This window comes from Rhinolophus hipposideros (assembly GCF_964194185.1).
Source record: "Rhinolophus hipposideros genome assembly, chromosome: 17".
Classification (NCBI taxonomy): domain Eukaryota; kingdom Metazoa; phylum Chordata; class Mammalia; order Chiroptera; family Rhinolophidae; genus Rhinolophus; species Rhinolophus hipposideros.
In genome coordinates, this window is record NC_138063.1 from 56,026,736 (window position 1) to 56,051,482 (window position 24,747).

Here is a 24,747-nt window from a genome sequence, read left to right on the forward strand (position 1 = left end):
CAAATAGCTTTTTGGTGGACTCTTTAGAAATTTCTCCATATAGTATCATGCCATCTGCAAAGAGTGACAATTTAACTTCTTCATTCCCAATTTGGATGCCTTTTTTTTCTTTCTCTTGCCTGATTGCTTTGGCTAAGACTTCCAATACTATGTTGAAAAGCAGAGGTGATAGGGGAAAGCCCTGTCATGTTCCTGAACGTAGAGCAAAGGGATTCAGTTTTTCACCATTAATTATGATATTGGCTGAGGGTTTGTCATATATGGCCTTTATTATGTTAAGATATTTTCCTTTTATACCTATTTTATTAAGTGTTTTAATCATAAATGGATGTTGTACCTTGTCAAACCTTTTTTCTGCATCTGTTGATATAATCCTATGAAAATCCTTTATTTTCGTTATGTGATGTATCACTTTGATGGATTTGCGTATGTAGAACCATCCCTGTGCCTCTGGGATGAAACCTACTTGGTCATGATGAATAATCTTTTTAATACATTGTTGCATTCAATTTGCTAGAATTTTGTTTAGGATTTTTGCATCTGTATTCATCAGAGATATTGGTCTGTAGTTTTCTTTTTTTGTGTTGTCCTTACCAGGTTTTGGTATCATGGTAATGTTGGCCTCATAAAATGAGTTAGCGAGTACTGTCTCTTCTTCAATTTTTTGGAAGAGTTTGAGCAGGATTGGTATTAGATCCTCTTTGAAGGTTTGGTAGAATTCACTAGTGAAGCCATCTGGTCCCGGACTTTTGCTTTTGGGAAGATTTAGAATGACTGATTCAATTTCCTTACTGTTGATCGGTCTATTAGATTTTCCAATTCTTCGTGATTCAGTCTAGGAAGGCTATATGTTACTAAGAACTTGTCCATTTCTTCTAAGTTATTGAATTTGGTGGCATATAGTCCTTCATAGTATTCTTGGATTATCCTTTGTATTTCTGTGGTGTCCGTGATGACTTCCTCTATTTCTTTTCTGATTTTGTTTATTAGTGTCTTTTCTCTTTTATCTTAGTGAGTCTAGCCAATGGTTTGTCAATTTTGTTAATCTTTTCAAAGAACCAGCTCTATGTCACATTAATTTTTTTCTGGTGTCTTTCTGTTCTCTATTTCATTTAGTTCTGCTGTCATTTTTATTGTTTCCTTTTTTCTGCTGACTTTGCATTTCATGCATTCTTCCTTTTCTAGTTCTTCAAGGTTTAATGTGAGGTTATGTGGAATTTTTCTTGTTCCTTGAGATATAAATTTCCCTCTTAAAACTCCTTTCGCTGCATCCCCAAAATTTTGATAGGGTGTATTTTCATTCTCATTTGTTTCTATGTATCTTTTGATCTCTCCTTCTATTTCTTCTTTGACCCAGTCATTCTTTAAAAGTATGTTGTTTAATCTCCACATATTTGTGGGTTTTCCTGCTTGCCTTTTGCAGTTGATATTCAATTTCAAGGCCTGTGCTCAGAGAACATGCTTGGTATGATTTCAGTCTTCTTAAATTTGCTGAGGCTAGTTTTATGGCCCACTATATGGTCTATGCTTGAGAATGTTCCATGTACACTAGAACAGCGTGCATAGTCTGATGTTCTAGGATGAAGTGCTCTATAAATGTCAATTATGTCCATTTCATCTAATGTGTCATTTACGGCTGATATTTGCTTACTTGTTTTCGGTTTGGATGATCTATCCATAGTTGTCAATGATGTATGTTATGTCCCCTACTATAATTGTGTTTTGGTCAATTTCTCCCTTTAGTTCTGTTAGTAGTTGCTTGCTTCCTGATTGAGAGGATAAATATTTATGACTGTTATGTCTTCTTGTTGTATAGTCTTCTTTGTCATTATGAAATGTCCGTCTTTGTCTCTTGTTACCTTTTTTATCCTGAAATCTGTTTCATCTGATATCAGTATGGCTACATCTGATTTTCTCTGGATACCATTTTCTTGGAGTGTCCATTTCCACCCTTTCACTTTGAGTTTATGCTTGTCCTTGTAGCTGAGATCCGTCTCTTGGAGGCAGCATATGTTTGGGTTTTGTTTTTTGATCCAATCTGCTACTCTGTGCCTTTTTATTGGTGAGTTCAGTCCATTTACATTTAGGGTGATTGTTGATACATGAGGATTTCCTATCATTTTATCCTTCGTTTTCTGGTAAGACTAGGCCTCTATTGTTTCTTTGCCTTTTTGTTGCTACCTATTATTTCAGCATGGTGGTATTCTATGATTTTTGCCCCTGTTTTGTCTTTTATTATGTCCTATATTTCAGTTCTGGATTTATTTATTTATTTTTTGAGTGGTTACTACTACTTTTATGTAAAATAAAGTTTGCTATTTAGAGTATTCCATTTTCTTCAGCATGTTTACTTTCTCCATTCTCATATTCTGGTTTAGGCCTGTACTCTCCCCCACTTTTTGTTGTTGTTGTTGTCACAAATTATCCCTATTTATGCTGTTCGAATAGCGTCCTTCAGTATTTCTTCTAGTGCAGGTCCTATGTTCGAAAACTCTCTCAGCTTCTCTATGTTTCGAAAGGTCTTTATTCCTTCTTTATATTGAAAATATATCTTTGCTGCATATATTATTCTTAGCTCATAATTTCTCTCTTTCAACAGTTTGACTATTTGATTGCCCTCCATCCTGTCTTGTAGTGTTTCTGCTGAAAAATCTGATGATAATCTAATAGGTTTTCCTTTGTAGGTTACCATCTTATTTTCCCTGCTTACCTTAAGGATTCTTTGTCTGTCATTAATTGTTGATGGCTTTAATACAATGTGCCTTGGAGAAGGTCTGTTGGGATTGAGATATTTAGGTGTTCTATTTGCTTCTTGGATTCGAGGATCCAGTTCTTTCCACAAGTTTCGGAAGTTCCCATCGACTATTAGTTTGAATATACTCTGTTTCATTCTCCCTTTCTTGTCCTTCTCTTATGCCCATTATTCTTATATTGCTCTTTCTGATGTAGTCATAAAGTTCTTATAGAGTTCTTTCATTTCTTTTAAGTCTCAAGTCTCTCTCTTCTTCCATTTGGGTCAGTTCCAAATTTCCATCTTTGATGTCACTGATTCTTTCCTCCATCTGGTCAACTCTACTACCTAAGCTGGCTATTGCATTCCTCATTTCTTTTACTGAGTTCACAATCTCCTGAAATTTTGTTTGGTTCCTTTTTAAAATTTCAGTTTCTTTGGCAAAACGATCATTTTGTTCTTTGAATATGTTTCTGAATTCATAAACCTGCCTGTCTGTGTTTTCTTACATCTCATTGAGTTTTTTAAGAAATGCAATCTTGAATTCTCTGTCATTTAAGTCACATATTTCCATGTCTTCAAGTTCATTTTCTGGAGATTTTTCATTTTCTTTCTGAGCTGTCTTATTACTTTGGTTATCCTTGGCAATTAGTGAATTATTATTTCTCTTCCTAGCCATGTACAGTAGTTGGTTCTGCAACAGGTTGATAGAAAGAGGTCTTTCTTTTGTTTTCCGGTAGGATTTATTATAATGTTTTATTTTCTCTCTGACTGCAGCCTTTTATTCTCTCTCACACTGTAGTGTTATGTTTTCTCTGTAGTCTTCTGGCTTCTCACACAATGGGCAGATTCCCTGGAAGGCGGCTTCTCCTCTGAATAGTTCACTTGGGTCACAGGCTTCCACCTCCAGGGGGGATGTGGAGAACTTCTGAAGTTGCAAAGCTCTTCCTGCAACAGATTCATAGGCTGTGTGTTTCAGTGGCTCTGTTTATTCCTGTGGGGATCCATCCAGATAGGTGGGGTCTGGAGCAGGGTTCATTGTGAGATGTGGCCCTGAGCAATGGCAGTGACCACCACCACAGACAGTCCTGAACCCAAGGTTCCCTCCCCTTTGCTGAAACTAGTAGTTGGGTTGTGAGTCCATGGCTGCAGGCAGCAGTTTTCAGAACTGCAAATATTCTGTTCTTTTGATCTGACACTATTAATGTTCGGCTTCTAAAACCGGGAGGGTGGGAGTGGGGTGAGCTCTGGAAGGGTGGGGAGGGGGTGGTTAGGTTAAGCGCCTAAGCCTTTCGTCGTCTGCTTGGGAGTGAGGGCTTAAACCACCACTTTCACCCTTCTTCCCTCAGTCTTTGCTCTGAGGTCTCTGCCGTGAGCATTTGGTTCAGTTGGGTTATATGCTGATCCCTCAGGTGGGACTGTGGCCATAAGGAGAGCACCAGCAGTCCGAGTTCTTTCCTCTGCCATGGCTGTCGTAGCTCCAGAATGCAGCGAGTTCGGAGCTGGAAGTTCCAGTCTGCATCTTGTACCTGTGCAGCCTGCATCTCTGTACTTCCTTCTTCTCCCCTCCCCATCTCACCCAATTTGCCCACCATTAGGTCATATTAGTTGCATGCCTCTTAGTCTTGCCTGTCTGCTGCACAGGGAGTCCTTTGTGGAATTATAGTTATACAATTTGTTATAAATTCCAGGGGAGATTTTAAGAGGCTCACCTCACACCACCATTTTGATAATGTAACTCTTGCTTGATATAAATTCAGTCTTCTTAAATTTATTGAGACTTGGAAGGAGATCTAGCAATGATCTCAAGAGCTAGTGTGAAGCACAAGAGCTCCAGCTGCCTCTGCTGGGAGACCTCACCCTGGCCACCACTGCTCAAACCAGGACATCCTCACCAGCTTCTCCAGAGTGAGCGTGATGACTGTGACCACCAGCCATGATTACCTCCAATCAATCACCACCCAGGTGCCAGACTGAGAGCAGAGAAGGCAGTATGAGCTAGGTGGGTGAAGACACCACCACCCTCTTGAAGATTCCAGTGGAGTCAGACACCACAACACCTCAGGACCCAGCGCCCAGGAGCCTGTAGGCTGCAACCCCAGCACCTGCCTCCCTCGTCACAAGAAACCCCTGTGAGGATGCTGCCCCTGCAGCCATGAGTCCTGTGGCCCTCACCTCTTCAGCCTCCATGGGCAGTGAAGATGCCGAGAAAAAAGTTCTCACCACCAAAATCCTTGGCACTTCAAGTGGTTCTACATCAGAAACGGATGTGGATTTATAAATATAAATGACACCAAGAGATGACATCACAGAAATGGCAGTGTGAGGAGTGCTTCTTGAAATCTCCCCTGAAAGTTACAACAAGTTGATTAGCTATAATTCAACTAAGGATTCCCTACTCATCACACAGTAATGCCTGAGAGACCTGTACATCAAATCACCTGAAGGTGGGTAAATCTGGCTAGCAGGGGAGGAGGGAAGGGGAAAGTGCAGTGATGTGGGCTACAGGGCCCCAGGATGTAGACCAGAGCTCACTGCAGCCTCAGGAGAGGAAAGAATCCAGGCTGCAGGCACACTCCTTGTGGTCCATAGTCCTGCCCAAGAGATCAGCATATAAGATGGCTGAACCCAGCATTTGGAGCAGAGACCTCAGGTGGGTACTGTGCTTTAAGCCCTCACTGCCAGCCAGAAAACAGAAAATAAAACATGAAGCCTGGCTGCCTCCCCTCCTCCCCAGAGTTTGCCCCCATCCCCCGCCCTCCCAGTGTTAGAAGCAGGCTCCAGAAGAAACAGTAACAGTGTCAGATGAAAGAACAGAATATCTACAGCCTTGAGACCTGGAGCAATGTGGTCCCACATCTGCAGATGAAAACTCCAGCAATAGTGAAAGAGCTGTGGGGGTAAAACAGTCTGGGCTGGTTGCAGCCACAAAGCACCAGCCACCTCTCACAACTTACCTGTCCCCACCTTTCTGGGCAGATTCCTGTGGGGCAATCAGAGCTGCTGAGACACACAGGCTCACCATTGGGCTAAAGAGGCAGCATTGGAATTTCAGAAGCTCAGAACTCTATTGTCCTCCATATCCTTCCATAAAATCGGTGCCCTAAAACCTAGGCAACCTGCTCACAGAGGAAAAGTCCACCTTCTGGTAGCTGGCCATGGTGTTCTCAGTGCATTTTTGTGGGCTGGAGCAGAAACGGCACTGACTTTGTAGAAACCACTGACCACACCTCATAGCCCTCGGGAAGCCTGCCCCTGCCCACTTAGAGCTGTATTACCAGGGGCACTCTAGGCACCTGGTGGCTGGCTCTGCCTCCACAAGCTACAGAGGAGGTTTTCTACAGCAGCAACCTGCAACATCCTGGGGAGATTGCTGGAGGGCATTAAGCCAAGACCTGTGCTGCAGCATAGATGGGTAGTAGCTGGACTTAGCGGGGTTTTTTTTGTTTGTTTGCTTGCTTTCTTGCTTTTTTTCCTCTTTTTTTTTCATTTTTCTTTCTCTTTTTTTCCTTTTCTTTTTTCTTTCATCTTTCTTCTTTTCTTTTCTATTTCTTTTTCGTATTTTTTCTGTTTTATTTTTTGTTCCAATTTGTTTTTGGTGCTTTTAGTTTACTCTGTTTTTTTGTTTGTTGTGTTTTGTTTTGTTGGGTTTTTTGCATTGTTTGTTGGTTTCTGTGTATGTGTATGTTTCGTTGTTGTTGGTTTGTTCTGTTTTGTTTTGCAGGGTGGTCACAGGCCCAGCATTGGTCCAGGAGCTGAGACTGCACTGAATTTGTAGAAACCATTGACTCACACAATTTAGACCCCTGTAACTCCACCCTGCCTACTTAAAGCTGCATTGCCAGGGGCACTTTGGCTGCCTGAGTGACTAGCCCTGCCCCCACAAACCACAGAGGAAGTTTGTTACAGCAGTAAACAATCCTAATGGCCTGGGAAGATTTTGGTGGTGAACAGTGACCCCAAAAATGCACCATAAACATTCGGGAGCAGCTCTCTGGAATTCGCAAGCCTGAGGTGGAGGCTGGCTGCAGTGTCATCGGGGCGCTATACAAGGTGGTCACAAGCCAGATACAGGTGTAAGATGTGAATCTGAATTAACATTGTAAAATCCACCAGTCACATCTTGTTACTCACTTGAACTCCACCCCACACTGCTAGTGCTGCATCACTGAGGGCATTCTCAACATTGGGTCAACTAGCCAGTGTTGTAAGTAAGGAGCCTCTTTCAACAGCTGGGCCTTATGGACAGCTGACAAGTAGCAACAGGCCTGGGGGCTCTGGGTATTTTTCTAAGCTTCCTTAGGCCCAATATTGGTGGCAGCCAGCCTCAGTTCACATCAAGGCCACCCCCATATGCCTCCAGGTCCAGCATGGGCAGCAGCCACATATAGCTTTGAGGCACCTACCAGATAGCCATGGACTGGTCATAGGCAGGGCTGAAATTGCCCTGCGTGAGAGCCCCTCCACGTAGACACCAGAAACAACACACCCAGAAACCAGCTTCAGACACACCAGAGCCCTACCTGGTTAAGCCCACAAGTGGCACAACCAAAAGAGGTTCTCAACAGGCACAAGAGTCTGCAGGGGTAAAGCCTTTTCTGAGGTGTCAGCCCACATACAGCAACTCATACACTGTGGGTGTAGCCAATCCTTATAGCTAGTCAACCTGGGAATGAATCCCACTCACTGACAAGCCAAAAGCATTCAAGGCTCAACTACAACAGAAGAACGCAAACAACATAAAGGACACCTCTGGAACACATGCACAGGAGATTAGGGAGACTGCACAATTCAACTACAAAGGACACATATTACATAATGCCACCCAGCAAAGACTGAGAGACATAGGTGATCTACCTAATACATAGAAGAAAGTACAGAGCAGCAACCAGAATAAGGAAACAAAGAAACATGTCCCAAATAAAAGAACAGGAAAAACCTCCAGAAATGAAACTAAATGAAATGGAGGCAACCAACTTACCAGAGACAGAGTTTAAAACACTGATTAAAAGAATGCTTAAGAAACTTAGTGAGAATTTCAACAAAGAGATAGCAAGTATAAAAAAGAATATAGAAACCATGAAAAAGAACCCATCAGAAATGAAGAAGACAATAACTAAAATGAAGAATACACTAGAAGGAATTACCAGCTGGTTAGATGAAGCAGAGGATCAAGTTAGTGATTTAGAAGATGAGGTAGCAGAATTCACCCAAGTAGAACAACAACAACAACAACAACAAAAATTAAAAAAAAAAAACTATGAAAATAGTTTAAGAGACCTGCGGGACAACATCAAGTGCAACAACATTCGCATCATTGGAATACCAGAAAGAGAACAGAGGTAGCAAGGGATCAAGAACCTATTTGAAGAAACAATGACCAAAAACTTCCTTAACTTGGTGAAGGAAAATGACATACAAGCCCTGGAAGTGCAGAGAGTCCCAAACAAGATGAATTGAAACAGAACCACGCCAAGACATATCATAGTTAAAATGGCAAAGATTAAAGACAAAGAGAATCCTAAAAGCAACAAGAGAAAGAGAGCTACTTTCTTACAAGAGAGCTCCCATTATCAGCTGACTTTTCTACAGAAATGTTGCAGGCCAGAAGAGAAAGGCAGGAAATATTCAAAGTAATGAAAAACAACAGCCTACAACCAAGATTGCTCTACCCAGAAAGGCTATCATTTAAAATTGAAGAAGAGATAAAGAGGTTCCCAGAAAAGAAAAAGCTAAAGGAATTCATTACCACCAAGCCAGTATTGCAGGAAATATTAAAAGGGCTTCTTTAAGCAGAAGAAAGGTGAAAACAGACTAACTAATAAAGACCAGAAATACAAATAATAAAATGGCAATAACTATGTACCTATTAATATCAATAATCACTTAAATGTAAATGGATTAAATGCTCCAATCAAAAGATACAGAGTAGATGAGAGGATAAGAAAAAAAGACCCGTGCATCTGCTGTTTACAAACGACCCACCTCAGACCAAAAGACACACACAGACTGAAAATAAAGGGATGGAATAAGATATTTCATGCAAATGAAAATGAGAAAAAAGCTAGGGTAGCAATATTTATATCAGATAAAATAGACTTTAAAACAAAGATTATAATAAGAGACAAGAAAAAGGACATTACATAATAAAGCGATCAATGAAACAAGAGGACATAACTCTAGTAAACATTTATGCACCCAACACAGGAGTACCTAACTATATGAAACTATATGAAGCTATTAACTGACATAAAGACAGAGAACAACAGTAACACATCATAGTATGGGACTTCAACACCCTGTTGATACAAATGGACACATCCTCCAGACAGAAAATCAAACAGAAACTATGGCCTTAAATGACACATTAGACCAGTTGGATATAATCAATATTTTTAGAGCATTTTATGCTAAAGCAGCAGAATATACATTCTTTTCAAGTTTACATGGAACATTTTCCAAGATAGACCACGTGGTAGGCCACAAAACAAGTCTTAATAAACTTAAGAAGTTTGAAATCATATCAAACATCTTCTCTGACCACAGTGCTATGAACTTTAGAAATCAATTACAAGAAGGAAACTGGAAAACACACAAACACATAGAGACTGAATAACATGCTACTAAATAATGAATGGGTCAACAATGAGATCAAGGACGAAATCAAAAGATACCTGGAGACAAATACAAATGAAAACACAACAACCAAAAATCTATGGGATTCAACACAAGCAGTCCTAAGAGGTAACTTCATAGCAAAGCAGGCCTAGATAAAGAAACAAGAAAAATCTTTTTTCAAATAAATGGTATGTGTTTACACCTAAGGAAACTGGAAAAAGAACAGCAAAATAAGTCCAAAGTGAGTACAAGGAAGGAAATAATTAAGATCAGAGTGGAAATAAATAAAATAAAGACAAAAAAAATACAAATGATCAATGAAACCAAGAGCTGTTTTTTGAAAAGATAAACAATTACTAACCTTTAGCCAAACTCATCGAGAAAAAGAGAGAGAGGACCCAAATTAATAAAATCAGAAATGAAAAAGGAGAAGTGACAAAAGAGAGCACAGAAATACAAAAAATTTTCGAAAGTACTATGAGCAACTATATGCCAACAAATTAGACAATCTGGAAGGAATGGATAAATTCCTAGAAGCATACAATCTTCCAAGGCTGAATCAGGAAGAAACAGAAAATATAAACAGGCCAATCACTATGAACAAAATTGAATCAGTAATCAACAAGCTCCAAACAAACAAAAGTCCTGGACAAGATAGTTTCACAGGTGAACTTTACCAAACATTCACAAAGAATTATCACCTATCCTCCTCAAACTATTCCAAAAAATTCAGAAGGAGGGAAGGCCCCCAAGCTCATTTTATAAGGCCACTATTACCCTGATCCCCAATCAAGACATTACAAAAAAAGAAAACTATAGGCCAATATCCCCAATGAACATAGATGCAAAAATCCTCAGTAAAATATTAGCAAACCAAATTCAGCAATATATTAAAAAGATCATACACCACGATCAAGTGGGATTCATTCCTGGTATCTAGGTTGGTTTAATATCCACAAATCAGTTAACGTGATACACCACATTAACAAAATAAAAAATAAAAATCATATGGTTATATCAACAGACGCAGAAAAAGCATTTGACAAAATCCAGTATCCATTTATGATAAAAACTCTTGGCAAAGTGGGAAGAGTGGGATCATATCTCAACAAAATAAAGGCCACAGGTGATAAACCCACAGCTAACATCATACTTAATGGGAAAAAGCTAAAAGCATTCCCCTTAAGATTAGCAACAAGACAAGGATGCTCACTTTCACTAAACATAGTACTGGAAGTGCTAGCCACAGCAATCCAACAAGAAAAAGAAATAAAAGCCATCCAAATTGGAAAGGAGGAAGTAAAATTGTCATTATTTGCAGAAGACATGATACTATAGATAGAGAACCCCAAAAATTCCACCAAAAACTATTAGAATTGATAAATGAATTTAGTAAAGTAGTAGAATACAAAATTAATATTCAGAAATCAGTTGCATTTGTATACACCAATAACAATCTGTCAGAAGGAGAAATTAAGAAATCAAGCCCATTCACAATTGCTTCAAAATCAATAAAATACTTAGAAATAAATTTAACCAAAGAAGTAAAAGACCTGTACTCAGAAAATTATAAGACATTGAAGAGAGAAATTAAAGAAGATACAAATAAAGGGAAACATATACCATGCTCATGGATAGGAGGAATTAATATGGTTAAAATGTCCATGCTACCTAAGGCAATATATAGATTCAATGCAATCCGTTTCAAATTATTAATGACATTTTTCACAGAACTAGAACAAATAATCCTAAAATCTATATGGAACCATAAAAGACCCCAAATAGCCACAGCAATCTTGAGAAATAAGAACAAAGTGGGAGGCATCATGCTACCTGACATCAAATCATACTACAAGGCTATAGTAATCAATACCGCATGGTATTGTTTGGTATTGGCATAAAAATAGACTCATAGATCAATGGAACAGAATGGAGAACCCATAAATAAATCCATGCCTATATGGTCATTTAATCTATGACAATGGAAGCAAAAATTTACGTGGGTGTAAAGACAGTCTATTTAATAGATGGTGCTGGGAAAACTGGACAAATACATGCAAAAAAATGAAACTGGACCACCTTCTTACACCATATACAAGAATAATCTCAAAATGAATGGAAGACTTATATGTAAGACCCGAAACCTTAAAACTCCTAGAAGAAAATATAGGAAGTAAATTTTCAGACATTACCGTGAGTAATATTTTTACTGATATATCCACTCAGTCAAGGGAAGCAAAAGAAAAAACAAACATGTAGGACTACATCAAACTAAAAAGTTTTTCACAGTAAATAAAACCATCAATAAAATGAAAAGATATCCTAATGAATGGGAGAAGATATTGGCCAATGATATATCTGATAAGGGGTTAATATCCAAAATTTGAAAAAGCAAAACAAAACAAAACAAACAAACAAACAAACAAAACAACTCAACACACACACACACAAAAAAAAAACCACCCAAAAAAACAAAAACAACCCCAGCCCAATTAACAAATGGACAGAGGACAAGAAGAGACATTTCTTTAAAGAGGACATACAGATGGCCAACAGACGTATGCAAAAATGCTCAACGTCACTAATCATTATAGAAATGCAAATAAAAATCACAATGATATAACACCTTACTCCTGTCAGAATGGCTATCATCAATAAATCAAAAAACAACAAATGTTGGCTAGGATGCAGAGAAAAGAGAACCCTAGTGTACTGTTGGTTGGATTGCATACTGGTGCAATCACTATGGAAAACAGTATGGGGGTTCCTCAAAAAATTGAGAAAGGAACAACCTTATGACCCAGCAATTCCACTCCTAGGTATCTATTCAAAGAAACCCAAAACACTAACTCAAAAAAATATATTCACTCCTATGTTTATTGCAGTGCTATTCACAATAGCCAAGGTAAGGAAACAACCAAAGTGCCCATCAATAGACGACTGGATAAAGAAATTGTGGTACATTTATACAATGGAGTATTATTTGGCCACAAAAAAGAATGAAATCTTACCATTAGCAACAACATGGATGGACCTAGAAAATATTATGCTAAGTAAAATAAGTCAGACTGAGAAAGACAAATACCATATGATCTCACTTATTTGTGGAATCTAAATAACAGAATAAATTAGCAAACAAAACAGAAATAGACTCAGATATAGAAGAAAAAACTGATGGTTGCTAGATGGGAGGGGGTGGGGATGGGGGAGAAAGTGAAGGGATTAGAAAGTACAAATTAGTAGTCACAATATAGTCACAGGGATATGAAATACAGTATAGGGAATATAATCAATAATGTTTTAAAGATTACATAGGGTGCCAGATGGGTATTGGAATCAGGGGGATCACTTCATAGACTTTGTAGATGCCTGACCACTGAGCTATACTCCTGAAGTTGAAGTAGAATAATATTGAATGACAACTATAATTATCTATCTATCTATCTATCTATCTATCTATCTATCTATCTATCTATCTATCTATCTATCTAGAGAATGCCAAAAAATGTATACACATTTTAAGAAAGGAGAAAACTATTGAAATTCTAATACTCAATATATACCAATAGTGAAAGATGAATACAAGTCATGTTTGACTTCTGCAATTACAAGAGATACTCAAAGTGGTTACTATCAGTGTCCAGACACTTCTGATTACAGCAAACTACTGCTTGAGCAACATTGACCAAAGTGTCCACCTGTATACATTTTTTGGCACCCCGGTACACACACACACACACACACACACACACACACACACACACACACACACACACACACACGGTCTGACAATTAAGTTCACAAACTCATCCTAGAAAAAGTGCTGTATACTTCATTGCTGAATATCACTACCAGTCATGTTTGAACTACTCTCCTTGGGAAGCTATGCACAAAGGCCAGTGCTTAGTCCACCCTTCGAAGCAATTTTGGAACTCCTTTTTCTGGAATGGCCATCAGAGCTGACATTGTATTACCCTTGATGTCCTGAATGTTATCAAAATATCTTCCTTTCAATATTTCCATTATTTTCAGGTAAAGAAAGAAGTCATTGGGGGCCAGATCAGGTAAATATGGAGGGTGCTCCAATAGTTATTTGTTTACTGGCTAAAAACTCCCTCACAGACAGTGCCATGTGAGCTGGTGCATTGTCGTGATGCAAGAGCTCCTTTGGGACCATTTGTACACACACATTTCTCGTACCAAGATTTTCAGTTAAAATTTTCCGAACTGTTTCTCTATCGATGTTTACTTGGTTTGCTATGCTTCTCACAGTCAGCCAATGGTTTTGACACACAATTCACTGAATTTTTACAGTGTTCTGTCAGTTCTGCTCATTACTGGCAGCCCTGACCTCTCCATCAGTGACACATTCTCTCCCCTCAGAAAAACATTAAATCCATTTGTGTACTGCCATTTTTTTCATGACATTATCCCCATAAACTTGGATTGACATGTCCCTGATTTCACTTCCACTCTTGCCAAGTTTAACAAGAAATTTAATGTTTGTTCATTGCTCTAATTCAAGCTCAGATAGTCTCGCGATAGTACACAAAAACATGCAACAATGAATACCACTCAGCAAGATACCACCACACATTGACACAAACATAGTTGTGAGACATTGATATACCAAGGTTATAAAACCTTACCAAGCTGTTTGTACAGCAATGCCAATGTAAGTGCACAAAGGCACATTTGCGAACTTAATTGGCAAAACTCATTGTGTGTGTGTGTGTGTGTGTGTGTGTGTGTGTGTGTGTGTGTGTGTGTGTATTCACAGAATGTAAAGTACAGCATAGGGAATACATATAGTCAGTGGTACTGTAACAGCTATATATGATGTCAGAGGGGTAGTAGATTGGGGGGAATCACTTTTTGAGGGGTGTAAATGTCTAACTATTATGTTGCTTTGTACACCTGAGACTAATAAAAAAAAGTCTAAATGACACCAAAGATGTACTCATACATCAGACTGCCATCAAAAAGAATAATGCACCGAAATATCTGTGCAGAGTAGATGGAGAGACTGTAGAATTTGATGTGGTTGAAGGAGAAAATGCTGCAGAAGCAGCCAATGTGACTGTCCCAGATGGAGCTTCTGTAGAAGGGAGCCCTTGTGCTGCTGATCAGCCCCGTTACAGATGTGGCTACTATGGCAGACACTGGGGACCTTCTAGTAATACTAGTGAGATTGGAGAGATTAAGGATGGAGTCCCAGAGGGAGCACAACTTCAGGGATGGGTTCGTTGAAATTCAATTTACCGTCCAAAGTATCATAGGGGACCTCCTCACCCATGATCTGCCCTAGCTGTGGGAGAGGCTAAAAATAAAGAGAATCACAAGTGTTCAATGGTCCAAACCAGCCACCTACTCACTGTGAATACTGGTGCTCATAAAAATATTGGCATTGTCCCCATCCTCCTAATACTTCTTCACAAGGTGGCAAAGAAACCAAGGCAGGTGAAGCACCATCTGAGAATCCTGCTCCAGCTACCAAGCAGAGCAGTACTGAGCAACACCAGGCTCCCCAGGCACCTTCACCATTAGCAGATGACCTAAGGAATTGATGACCATTCAAAAAATAAAGCAAAAAGCAGACCATGACTATGCTAACACCAAAGAAACCATCCAAGCAATAATAACCAAGATTATTAAGATTAATAAGATTAATAACCAAGATGTGGACATTGGAATGTTTACTATTACTCTTTACAAAACAAGTACAGAAGGAGAATGTCGACCAATTTTTTACAGCAATTTTTATGGGAATGCCTCACAGAAGACAAGGGAAAAATCTCCCCACTTTTAGCAACCATTAGGTTTATATATTTTCCCCTGCATTTTACTATTTTTATAATATGAACTAAAGAAGAAATATTAATACCGTATGGGGAGAACCCCTACTAAAGAAATTTGAAATATATAGTAAAACACTTTTTTCCCCTTTTCTGTTCATTTTGGATGCTGGTGTTAAACTTTCAAGACTCATGATTAAAAAAGAAAAAGTTTATGTCCTTCTTATTTATTTCTAATACGAGAGGAGGATAACATTTTTGCTTTCTTATGTGACTCTCTTTGAAAATGTGCAGTATAAGGTTCCTAAAACATAAAATTTTTACCCTTGAAAGGAAAAAAAGAGTTAGTGAGACTTGCTTTGTGTCCCAACATATGGTTTATCCTTGATAATGTTCCACTTGAGAACAATTATCCTTGATAATGTTCCACTTGAGAACAGTGTGCATTCTGTTGTATATATTTTTAAGTCCTTTTTGTTTAATATGTTATTCAGTGCTGCTGCTTCCTTGTTGACTTTCTGTCTGGATGATTTATCCATTGCTGTAAGCAGGGTATTAAAGTTCCCTACTGTTATTCTCCCTTTAGGACTGTTGATAGTTGCTTTATATATTTTGGTGCTCCGATGTTGGGTGCATATGTATTGATAAATGTTGTCATCTTGATGGATTGTCCTTTTAATCATTATAAAACGTCCATCTTTGTCTCTTATTACCTTTTTTGGGCTTAAAGCCTGTTTTATCTAAGTAAGGCTACGCTCATTTTCTTTTGGCTTTGTTTCCTTATCATCTTCCACCCTTTTACTTCGAGCCTATGTTTGTCTTTAGAGCAAAGATGAGTCTCCTGCAGGCAGCACATAGTTGGGTCTTATTTTTTATTCTATCTAGCCATGCTGTACCTTTTGATTGGTGAGTTCATTCTATTTACATTTAGGGTAACTATTGACATATAAGGGCTTACTACTGCCATTTTTATCCTTTTTTTTTTTTTAATCTCCATTGTTTCTTTTCCCTTATATTTCTGTCTGCCATTTTAGTTTGGTGGTTTTCTCAGTTTTCTCTTTTTAATGTTTCATGTCTCTGCTCTAGATTTTTGTTTTGTGATTATCACATGGTTTGTATAAAATGTCTCATAAATAAAATAATCCTTTTTTCCTGCTGATAGCATCTTATCTTGATTCGCCAGGTTCCATCATTTCCTTCCTCCCCTTTCATGCTTTTGTCGTCACACATAGTCTCACTTTATGTCCTGAGTTTGTTATCAATTGGCAGTAGCAATAGTTATTTTTTAATTTTTTTCCTTTAACCTTTATACTAACCTTTAGTGATTAACACTCTATTCTGAAATAACTTTGCAATTTTATGATTCTTTTTATCACTTTACTCAAAGTTTTGTATACTTTTGCTTCTTTCATTTCAGGCAGAAGCCTCCTTTCAACATTTCTTGTAAGGAAATTCTAGTGGTGGTGAACTACAACTTTTGTCAGGGAAATATTTTATTTTTCCTTCATATCCGAAGGCTAACTTGGCTGGGTAGAGTATTCTTGGATGCTAGTTTTATCTCTCAGTATTTTGAATATGTCATTACACTCTCTTCTGCCATATAAATTTCTGCTGAGAAATCTGATGATAGTCTAATATGTTACTGGAGATTACTGACATTTTCCTGTTGGCTGCCTTTAAAATTCATTGTATATCATTGGCATTTTACAGTTTTATATAATATGTCTTGGAGAAGGACTGTTTACATTGAGATAATTAGGTGTTGCGTTAGATTTGTGGATTTCTATAGCCAGTTCTGTCCCCAAGTCTGGGAAGTTCCAAGCTATCATATCTTTAAATAAGCTCTCTGCTCCCCTCTCCCTCTCTTCTCCTTCTGGGATACCCATTATCTTTATGTTGCTTTTTTTTTTTTCTAATGGAGTGGGATAGTTCTCTAGAGTTTCTTCATTTTTTTTTTTTTAGATTTTAGTATTCTCTCCTCTTCCACCTGAAACATTTCTAGAATTTCTAGAATTCTAGAATTTCTAGAATATCTTTGAGCTCACTAATTCTCTCTTCCATAGTCTGCTCTATTTCTTTGAGCTCACTAATTCTCTCTTCCATAGTCTGCTCTATTTCCAATATTTTCTAATACATTCTTCAGCTCATTTATTGAGTACTTCAGCTCCAGAATTTCTCTTTGGTTCTTTTTTAGAGTTTCAATCTCTTTTGTAAAGTACTCCTTCTGTTAATTAATTTTGTTCTTGAGGTCATTGAACTGTCTTTCTGAATTTTCTCATAGGTCACTGAGTTTCTTTTAAAAAGCTATTTTGAATTCTATATCAGCTAGATCACAGTCTTCGGGGAATTTTACTTTCTGGAGAATTATCATTTTCATTTCTGATACTTTGTTACTATGATTTTTCATGGTGCTTGATGAATTTTTCCTCTGCTGGTGCATTTGAAGTAGCAAACATCTTTCTGAGCTTTTTCTCGCTATAGTTGAGAGCCAGCACTTTCCACTCTCCACTAGCCTTTGTCAATGGTGTCCCCAATGCCCTTATTGTCACTGCTTGTTCCTCCAAGGTTGCTAGTGCCTTGCTGCTGTCAGTGTCACTGGGTTGCAGGTGCTGCTGTAGTTCCTGGAGCGTCAGGTCTTGGATGCCAATGAGGTTCCTAGAGCCTCACTACTGCTGTGGGCATCAGTCCTGGGTGCATCCCCTGCTATTGGGAGGGCCGAGGTCACAGTCACTACTGCCATGGAGCAGGAGTGTACGTGGGTTGTGGGTGCTGTTATGGTTCCTAGAACTCCTGGTCCTGAGTACTGCCATGTTTGTTGTAACCTTAGGGCGAGGGACCACTACTGCTGGGTACTAGGGTCTTGGGTGCAGTCCTCACTGCTGGGAGGGTCAAGGTCACAGTTGCCATAATGGGGGGGGGGGCATGCCTGGGTCATGGGCTCTGCCACCACTGCAGTCTCTGTGAGAAACAGTTTAGCAGTTCCTCAAGAAGTTAAACATACAATTACCATATTACTCAGCAATTCCGCTCTTAGGTGTATACTATTTTTAATTGGGTTGTTTGCCTTTTTGTTGAATTGTAGAAATTTTTTTAATATATATAAAAATTCTGAATATTAAAACCTTAATGATATATGATTTGCAAATATTTTCTCCCATTCTGAAAGTGGTGTTTTCACTTTCTGAGGTAACATTCTTTAATGCACAAAAGTTTTTAATTTTAATGAAATCCAACTTATCTATTTTTCTTTTGTTGCTCATGCTTTTGGTGTATATCTAAAATTCTATTGCCAAATACAAGATCATGAAGATTTACTCTTTATCTTTTCTTCTAAGAGTTTTATGGTTTTAGGTCTTATATTTAGTTGAGGTTGTTGACCCATTTTGCATTAGTGCTTGTATACATTGTATGTTAGAGGTCCTACTTAATTATTTTGCATGTAGAAATCCAATTGTCCCAGCAACATTTATTGAATAGACTATTCTTTCCTGATTTAGTGTCAAATATCAATTGGTCATATATGCATGGGTTTATTTATGGACTCTCAATTCTATTCCATTGAACGACATTTTTATCCTTATGCTATCGTGTTTCCCTGAAAATAAGAACTAGCCAATCAGCTCTAATGCGTCTTTTGGAGCAAAAATTAATACAAGACCTGGTATTATATTATATCTTATATTATATTATATTACATTATATTATATTTATTATATTATATTTATTATATTATATTACATTACATTACGTTACATTATATTAATTATATTATATTATATTAATTTATACCTGGTTTTATTTTATAGTAAAATAAGACTGGGTCTTATATTAATTTTTGCTCCAAAAGATGCATTACAGCTGATTGTCTGGCTAGGTCTTATTTTCGGGGAAACATGGTAGTACCCCACTGCTTTGATTACTGTAGTTTTGTAGTAAGTTTTGAAATCGGAAAGTGTGAGTCCTCCAAATTTGCTTGGTTTGATTATTTGGGACCCTTTGCAATTGCATGTAAGCCTGAAAAAAAAGGCTTTGGGACTTTTGATAAGGATTGTGTTGAATCTGTAGATCACATCAGGTGGTATTGACAATATTAAGTCTTCCTATCCAAGAACAATGCATGTCTTTCATTTATTTAGATCTTCTCTAATTTCTTTCAACAATGTTTTATAGTTTTCATTGTACAAGTCTTTCACTTCCTTAGTTAAATTCCTAGCTATTTTCTACTTTTAGATGCTATTGGAAATGGAATTGCTTTTAAATGTTCATTTTTGTATTGTTCATTGAAACTGTGAACAATCAAAATACAACTTATTTTTGCATGTTGAGCTCATAGCCAGCAACTTTGCAGATTTATTTATTAGCTCAGATTTCTTGTGGATTGTGGGGGGATTATCTATGTATAGGATCATGGGATAGAAATAGTTTTACTTCTTTCTTTTCAATTTGCATGCCTTTTATTTATTTTTCTTGTTTAATTATTCTGGTTAGAACGTCAGTATAATATCAAATAGCAGTGGCAAAAGTGGGCCCTGTTGTCGTATTCCTGGCTTTAGGGGAAAGGCTGAAAGCTTTTCCCCATTAAGCATTTGTTTTATTGATTTGTGGTATTTCTTTTTTCAATGTAGGCATTTACAACTATAATTTTCCCTCTGAACACTACCTTTGCTACATCCAATGAATTTTTGATATATTGCATTTTCATTCTCACTTATCTCTAAATATTTTTAAATATCTTTTGTAATTTCTTCTTGACTCATTAATTGTTTTAGATGTTATTTAATTTCCACATATTTGTGAATTTTCCAGTTTTCCTGTTATTGATTTCTAACTTCATTCCACTGTGATCAGAGAAGATACTCTGTATGATTTCAGTCTCTTTAAAGTAATTGAAACTTGTTCTGTGGCCTATAATATTGTCTATCTTGGAAAATGTTTCATGTACAAGTGAGAAGAATGTGTATTTGACTTGTTGGGTGGAGTGTTCCACATATGTCTGTTATGCATAATTGTTTTATAGTATTGTGCAAGTCCTCTATTTCCTCATTAATCTATTTAGATATGTTATCTATTATTGAAGGTAGCATACTGTAATGTCAAACTATTATTGCAAAACTATTTCTTCCTTCAGTTGTATCGATTTTTGCTTCAAATATTTTGGGGTGTGTTCTTTAGTGGCGTATAATTGTTACACCTTCTTGATGAAGTTGACCCTTGTATCCTCCTTTGTCTCTTGTAATAGTTTTGACTTAAAATCTACTTAGTCGAATGCTAGTATAGCCTTCCCAATTCTCTTTTGATTACTATTTGCATAGAATATCTTTTCCCATCTTTTTACATTCAACATATTAGTGACATTTGATCTAAAGTGGGTCTTTTGTAGACAGAATATAGTTGGATCCTTTTTTAATCCAGTCTGCCAACATCTCCATTTTTGTTGTATAGTTTAATACAATTACATTTAAAATAATTACTGATAAGGAAAGACTTAGTTCTGTGATTTTGCTATTTGTTCCTGTATACCTTATACCTTTTGTGTACCTCATTTCTGCCATTAGTGATTTTTTCATACTTAGTTGATATTTTATGGTGAACTGTTTTGATTCCCTTCTCGTTTTCTTTTGTGTATATTTTTACACATATTTTCTTTATGGTTACCATGGGGATTACATTTAACATTCTAAATTTATAATGTCTACTTTGAACTGAGACCAACTAAACTTTAATAGCATACAAAAACTCTGCTCCTAGGCAGCTCCATGCTCACCTTTTATTTGTTGTCATAAATTACATCTCTATACATTTAATATCCAAAAACAGATTTATCATTAATTTTTTTCTCTCACTATTAACATTTATTTATATTACTATCAGGGAATTATAAATATATACCTCCTCTCATGAATGAAGTATACAGAGCAAAAATGAATATTTCTATTTAAATTTTTTATTTCAGTTTTATTGAGATATAATTGACATACATAATTAATTTTACATGCTTGTCTTTTAAATCACATAGTAAATAAAAAGTAGGGTTCCAATCCAAACATACAATAATTCTGGCTTTATGTATGCCCCTGTGTTTACTTTTAATGGTGATTGTTATTGCTTCATACTGCTTCAAGTTACCTTTTTTTAAAAAAGATTTTATTGGGGAAGGGGAACAGGACTTTTTGGGGGAACTGTGTACTTCCAGGACTTTTTTTTTTCCAAGTCAAGTTGTTGTCCTTTCAATCTTAGTTGTGGAGGGCGCAGTTCAGCTGCAGGTCCAGTTGCTGTTGTTAGTTGCAGGGGATGCAGCCCATCATCCCTTGCGGGAATTGAGGAGTTGAACTGGCAACCTTGTGGTTGAGAGTCCACTGGCCCATGTGGGAATCGAACTGGCAGCCTTTGGAGTTAGGAGCACAGGAACTTCAACTGCCTGAGCCCTGGCCAGCCCTCAAGTTACTTTTGATGTCCTTTTATTTCAATCTGGTGGATTTTCTTTAGCATTTCTTGTAAGATAGGTCCTGTGGTAATGTTTCCCTCAGATTTTGTTTACCTGAGAATGTGTTAATTCCATCCTCATTTTTGATAGACAGCTTTGTCAGATATAGAGTACTTAGTTGACAGGTTTGTTTGGTTGGTTGGTTTGGTTTTGCCTTTCAGCACTTTATGTATGTTGTTCCACTGCCCTCTGGCCCCCAGAGTTTCTAATGAGAACACAGCTGTTAACTTTATTGAGGATTCCTTGTACTTGATGAATCTCTTTTCTTTTGCTACCTTCAAGGTTCTCTCTTTTTTGTCTTTTGTTAAAACAGTTTGATTACAATGTATCTTGGGGGGGATCTTATTGAGTTTATCCTACCTAGAGTTAACTGAGATTCTTGAATTTGTAGGTTCCTGTATTTCATCAAATTTGGGAAGTTTGCAGCCATTATTTCTTCAAATATTTTTTCTGTTCCTTTCTCTCCCTCTTTCCCTTCTGGGATTTCATGCATACATTGGTTTGCTTCATGGTATCACAGATCCCTTAGACTCTGCTGTCTTTCCTTCATTCTTTTTCCTTTTGATCTGCAGAGTCAAATTTCCTTTGACTTTACTGTTTTTTTTTTCTTTTGCCTGCTTAAATCTGCTGTTGAACCCTTCTAGTGGATTTTTTCATTTCAGCTATTGTACTTTTCAGCTCCAGAATTTCTGTTTGATTCCTTTGTATAATTTCCTATCCTTTTTTTTTAATAGTTTTATTTTATTTTATTTTATTTTATTTTATTTTATTTTATTTTATTTTATTTCCTATCCTTTTATTCATATTCTCATTTTGTTTATAATTGTTTTTCTGATATCCTTTATTTTTTGTCCATATTTTCCGTCACTTCTTTAAGCATATTTAAGACAGTTGTTTGTTTTTTTTTAATTTATTTATTGGGGTGACAATTGTTAATGAAATTACATAATTTCAGGTGTACTAGTCTGTATTACATCATCTATAAATCCCATTGTGTGTTCACCACCCAGAGTCAGTTCTCCTTCCATCACCATATATTTGATCCCCCTTACCCTCTACTCCCTCCCCCCACCCCTCTTACCCTCTGGTAACCATTAAACTATTGTAAGACAGTTGTTTTAAAGTCTTTGTCTAGTGAGTCTGATATCTGGACACCCTCAATGATGACTTCTGTCCATTCATTTTGTTCCTTTAAATGGGCCATACTTTTCTGTTTATTTGCATGCTGTTGTTGTTGAAAACTATACAAGTTACTATTATAATATGGCAACTCTGGAAATCAGATTCTCCCCCTTCTCCTTGTTTTCTGTATGACTTATATTCTTTTTTGTCCTTTATTTCCTTCATTACTACCTTTGCTGTGTTTTTGATTTTTGAAAGCAATAGTAGTCTCTCTGTTAGTGACTTTTTCAAAGTATTTTAGCAAATACTATGTTCTTTGTCATATTTGGTCACTGAAGTATCTGTCCCTTAGCTTGTGTTCTGCCAATGTTTAGGCAGAAATTTTCTTGAATGCCATAGGTAAGGAAAAAAAAAAACAACTCTCCCAATTTTTCCAGAACATTTCTGTGCTGGAGCACTCCTTTAACATTTAGCCCAGATTGCACTGAGCTTAGGGATCAACCCAAGGTGAAAGCTTAGGAACTTTTCAAGCCTTTTCTGACCATGCATCTTGCCCTGGGCTTACACCAGGATTTCTAAATTCTTCAATGTACATCAGTGCTTTTGAATGCCCCAGTTTCCCAAAGAAAATCTCCCCTCTTTTCCTCTTGTGCCTGAGGTGTTTTAATGGATGTCATGACTGTAATCTTTTGTCCCAGGCTTCTGTAGGTTGTTAGTTCACTTTACTGTGTTTTCAAGCAATGCCCATTCTGAGTTAGTTCACTTTACTGTGTTTTCAAGCAATGCACAGCCTGAATTCTGAGTTAAGTGAAACACAGATAAGCATATTGTGCCAGTTTTTTAGGTAGCCCTTGCACAGGTTACAACAGACATAGACAATAATTTGTGAATTAAGCATGCTCTGCTCCATCCTGAACCAGGGACCTTGCTCTCACACTAAAACATGGATTACCATTTTCATGACTGCCACCATGCCAGGGAGGCAGTGGGTCAAGGGTGAGAAAAGTGCCAAAGATTTCTTACATTTTTTTTTAAGTGGCCCTTTTCTTAAGTAAGTGGTCATTTGTTTTCTGTAAAACTTTGACTATTTCCCAGAGTTCTAACAAAATTGTTTCTGACAATTTCCATTTTCTTTTCAATGTTTCTGTGGGGAGAGGGGACAAGAGCTTGATTCTGCCTATTCTGCTATTTTGCTGATTATCAGTTTCTAGATATTTTTAACAGGTCTTGATTTATGTAGTCTAGGTCCTCCAGTTTTGTTTTTCTTCAAAATTGCTGTGATTATTTTGGCCCCCCTTTTATCAATTGGTGTCAAAAAATATTCTGCTGGAATTTTGATTGATTATATTTTGTTTATTTCACTGAATCTGTAGCTCAGTTTGAAGAAAACTATCATTCTTCTAATACTATGACTTTCCATAAACAGGGCATATCTTTCTTTTTTCTTAAGTTTTCTTCTTTTGTCCTCAGTAATAGTTTCAGTATAGAAGTCTGCCTTTCTTTTCTGGTTACATTTATTCTGAGGTACTTGTTTTTCAATGCCATAATAAACGGCATAATTTTTATTTTCCAATGTTTGTTGCTAGCACATAGAAAAAATGATTTTATGTAGTGACTTTAGATTGAGCAGTGACTTATTTAATTCACACATGAATTTAATGTATGTAGATTCTTTGGGATTTTCAAAGTTTACAATCATGTTATGATGGTAGTTTTATTTCTTTCTTTCTAATACTGAAGGCTTTCATTTCTTTTGTTTTGTTATTACACTGGCCAATTCATCCACTACAATACTGAATATAGACAGTGATGGTAGTTCCTTTCTCATTTCTGACATCAGGAAGAAATTGTTCAATATTTTACTCTTTGATATATTTGGTGATTTTTGGTAGATAGACTAGCATATTATGAAATTTGTCTTATATTCTTGGCTTGCTTAATTATGAAAAGGAGTGGACTTTTTAGCAAATGTTCTTTCTATACATGGGATTTTTATC

At 37.1% G+C, this 24,747-nt stretch overlaps 1 protein-coding gene and 1 pseudogene across 3 annotated transcripts in view; one reads left to right on the plus strand and one right to left on the minus strand.

The window, feature by feature from the left end:
- ALDH1L1 (aldehyde dehydrogenase 1 family member L1) overlaps positions 1-24,747 on the minus strand; it is a 199,998-nt gene that overhangs the window by 78,103 nt on the left and 97,148 nt on the right. The gene's annotated exons all lie outside the window — the stretch shown is intronic.
- On the plus strand, positions 4,887-14,916 carry LOC308509872 (Y-box-binding protein 3-like; annotated as a pseudogene). The gene is made up of 2 exons: positions 4,887-5,033; positions 14,304-14,916. The product of its transcript is annotated as a Y-box-binding protein 3-like (transcript).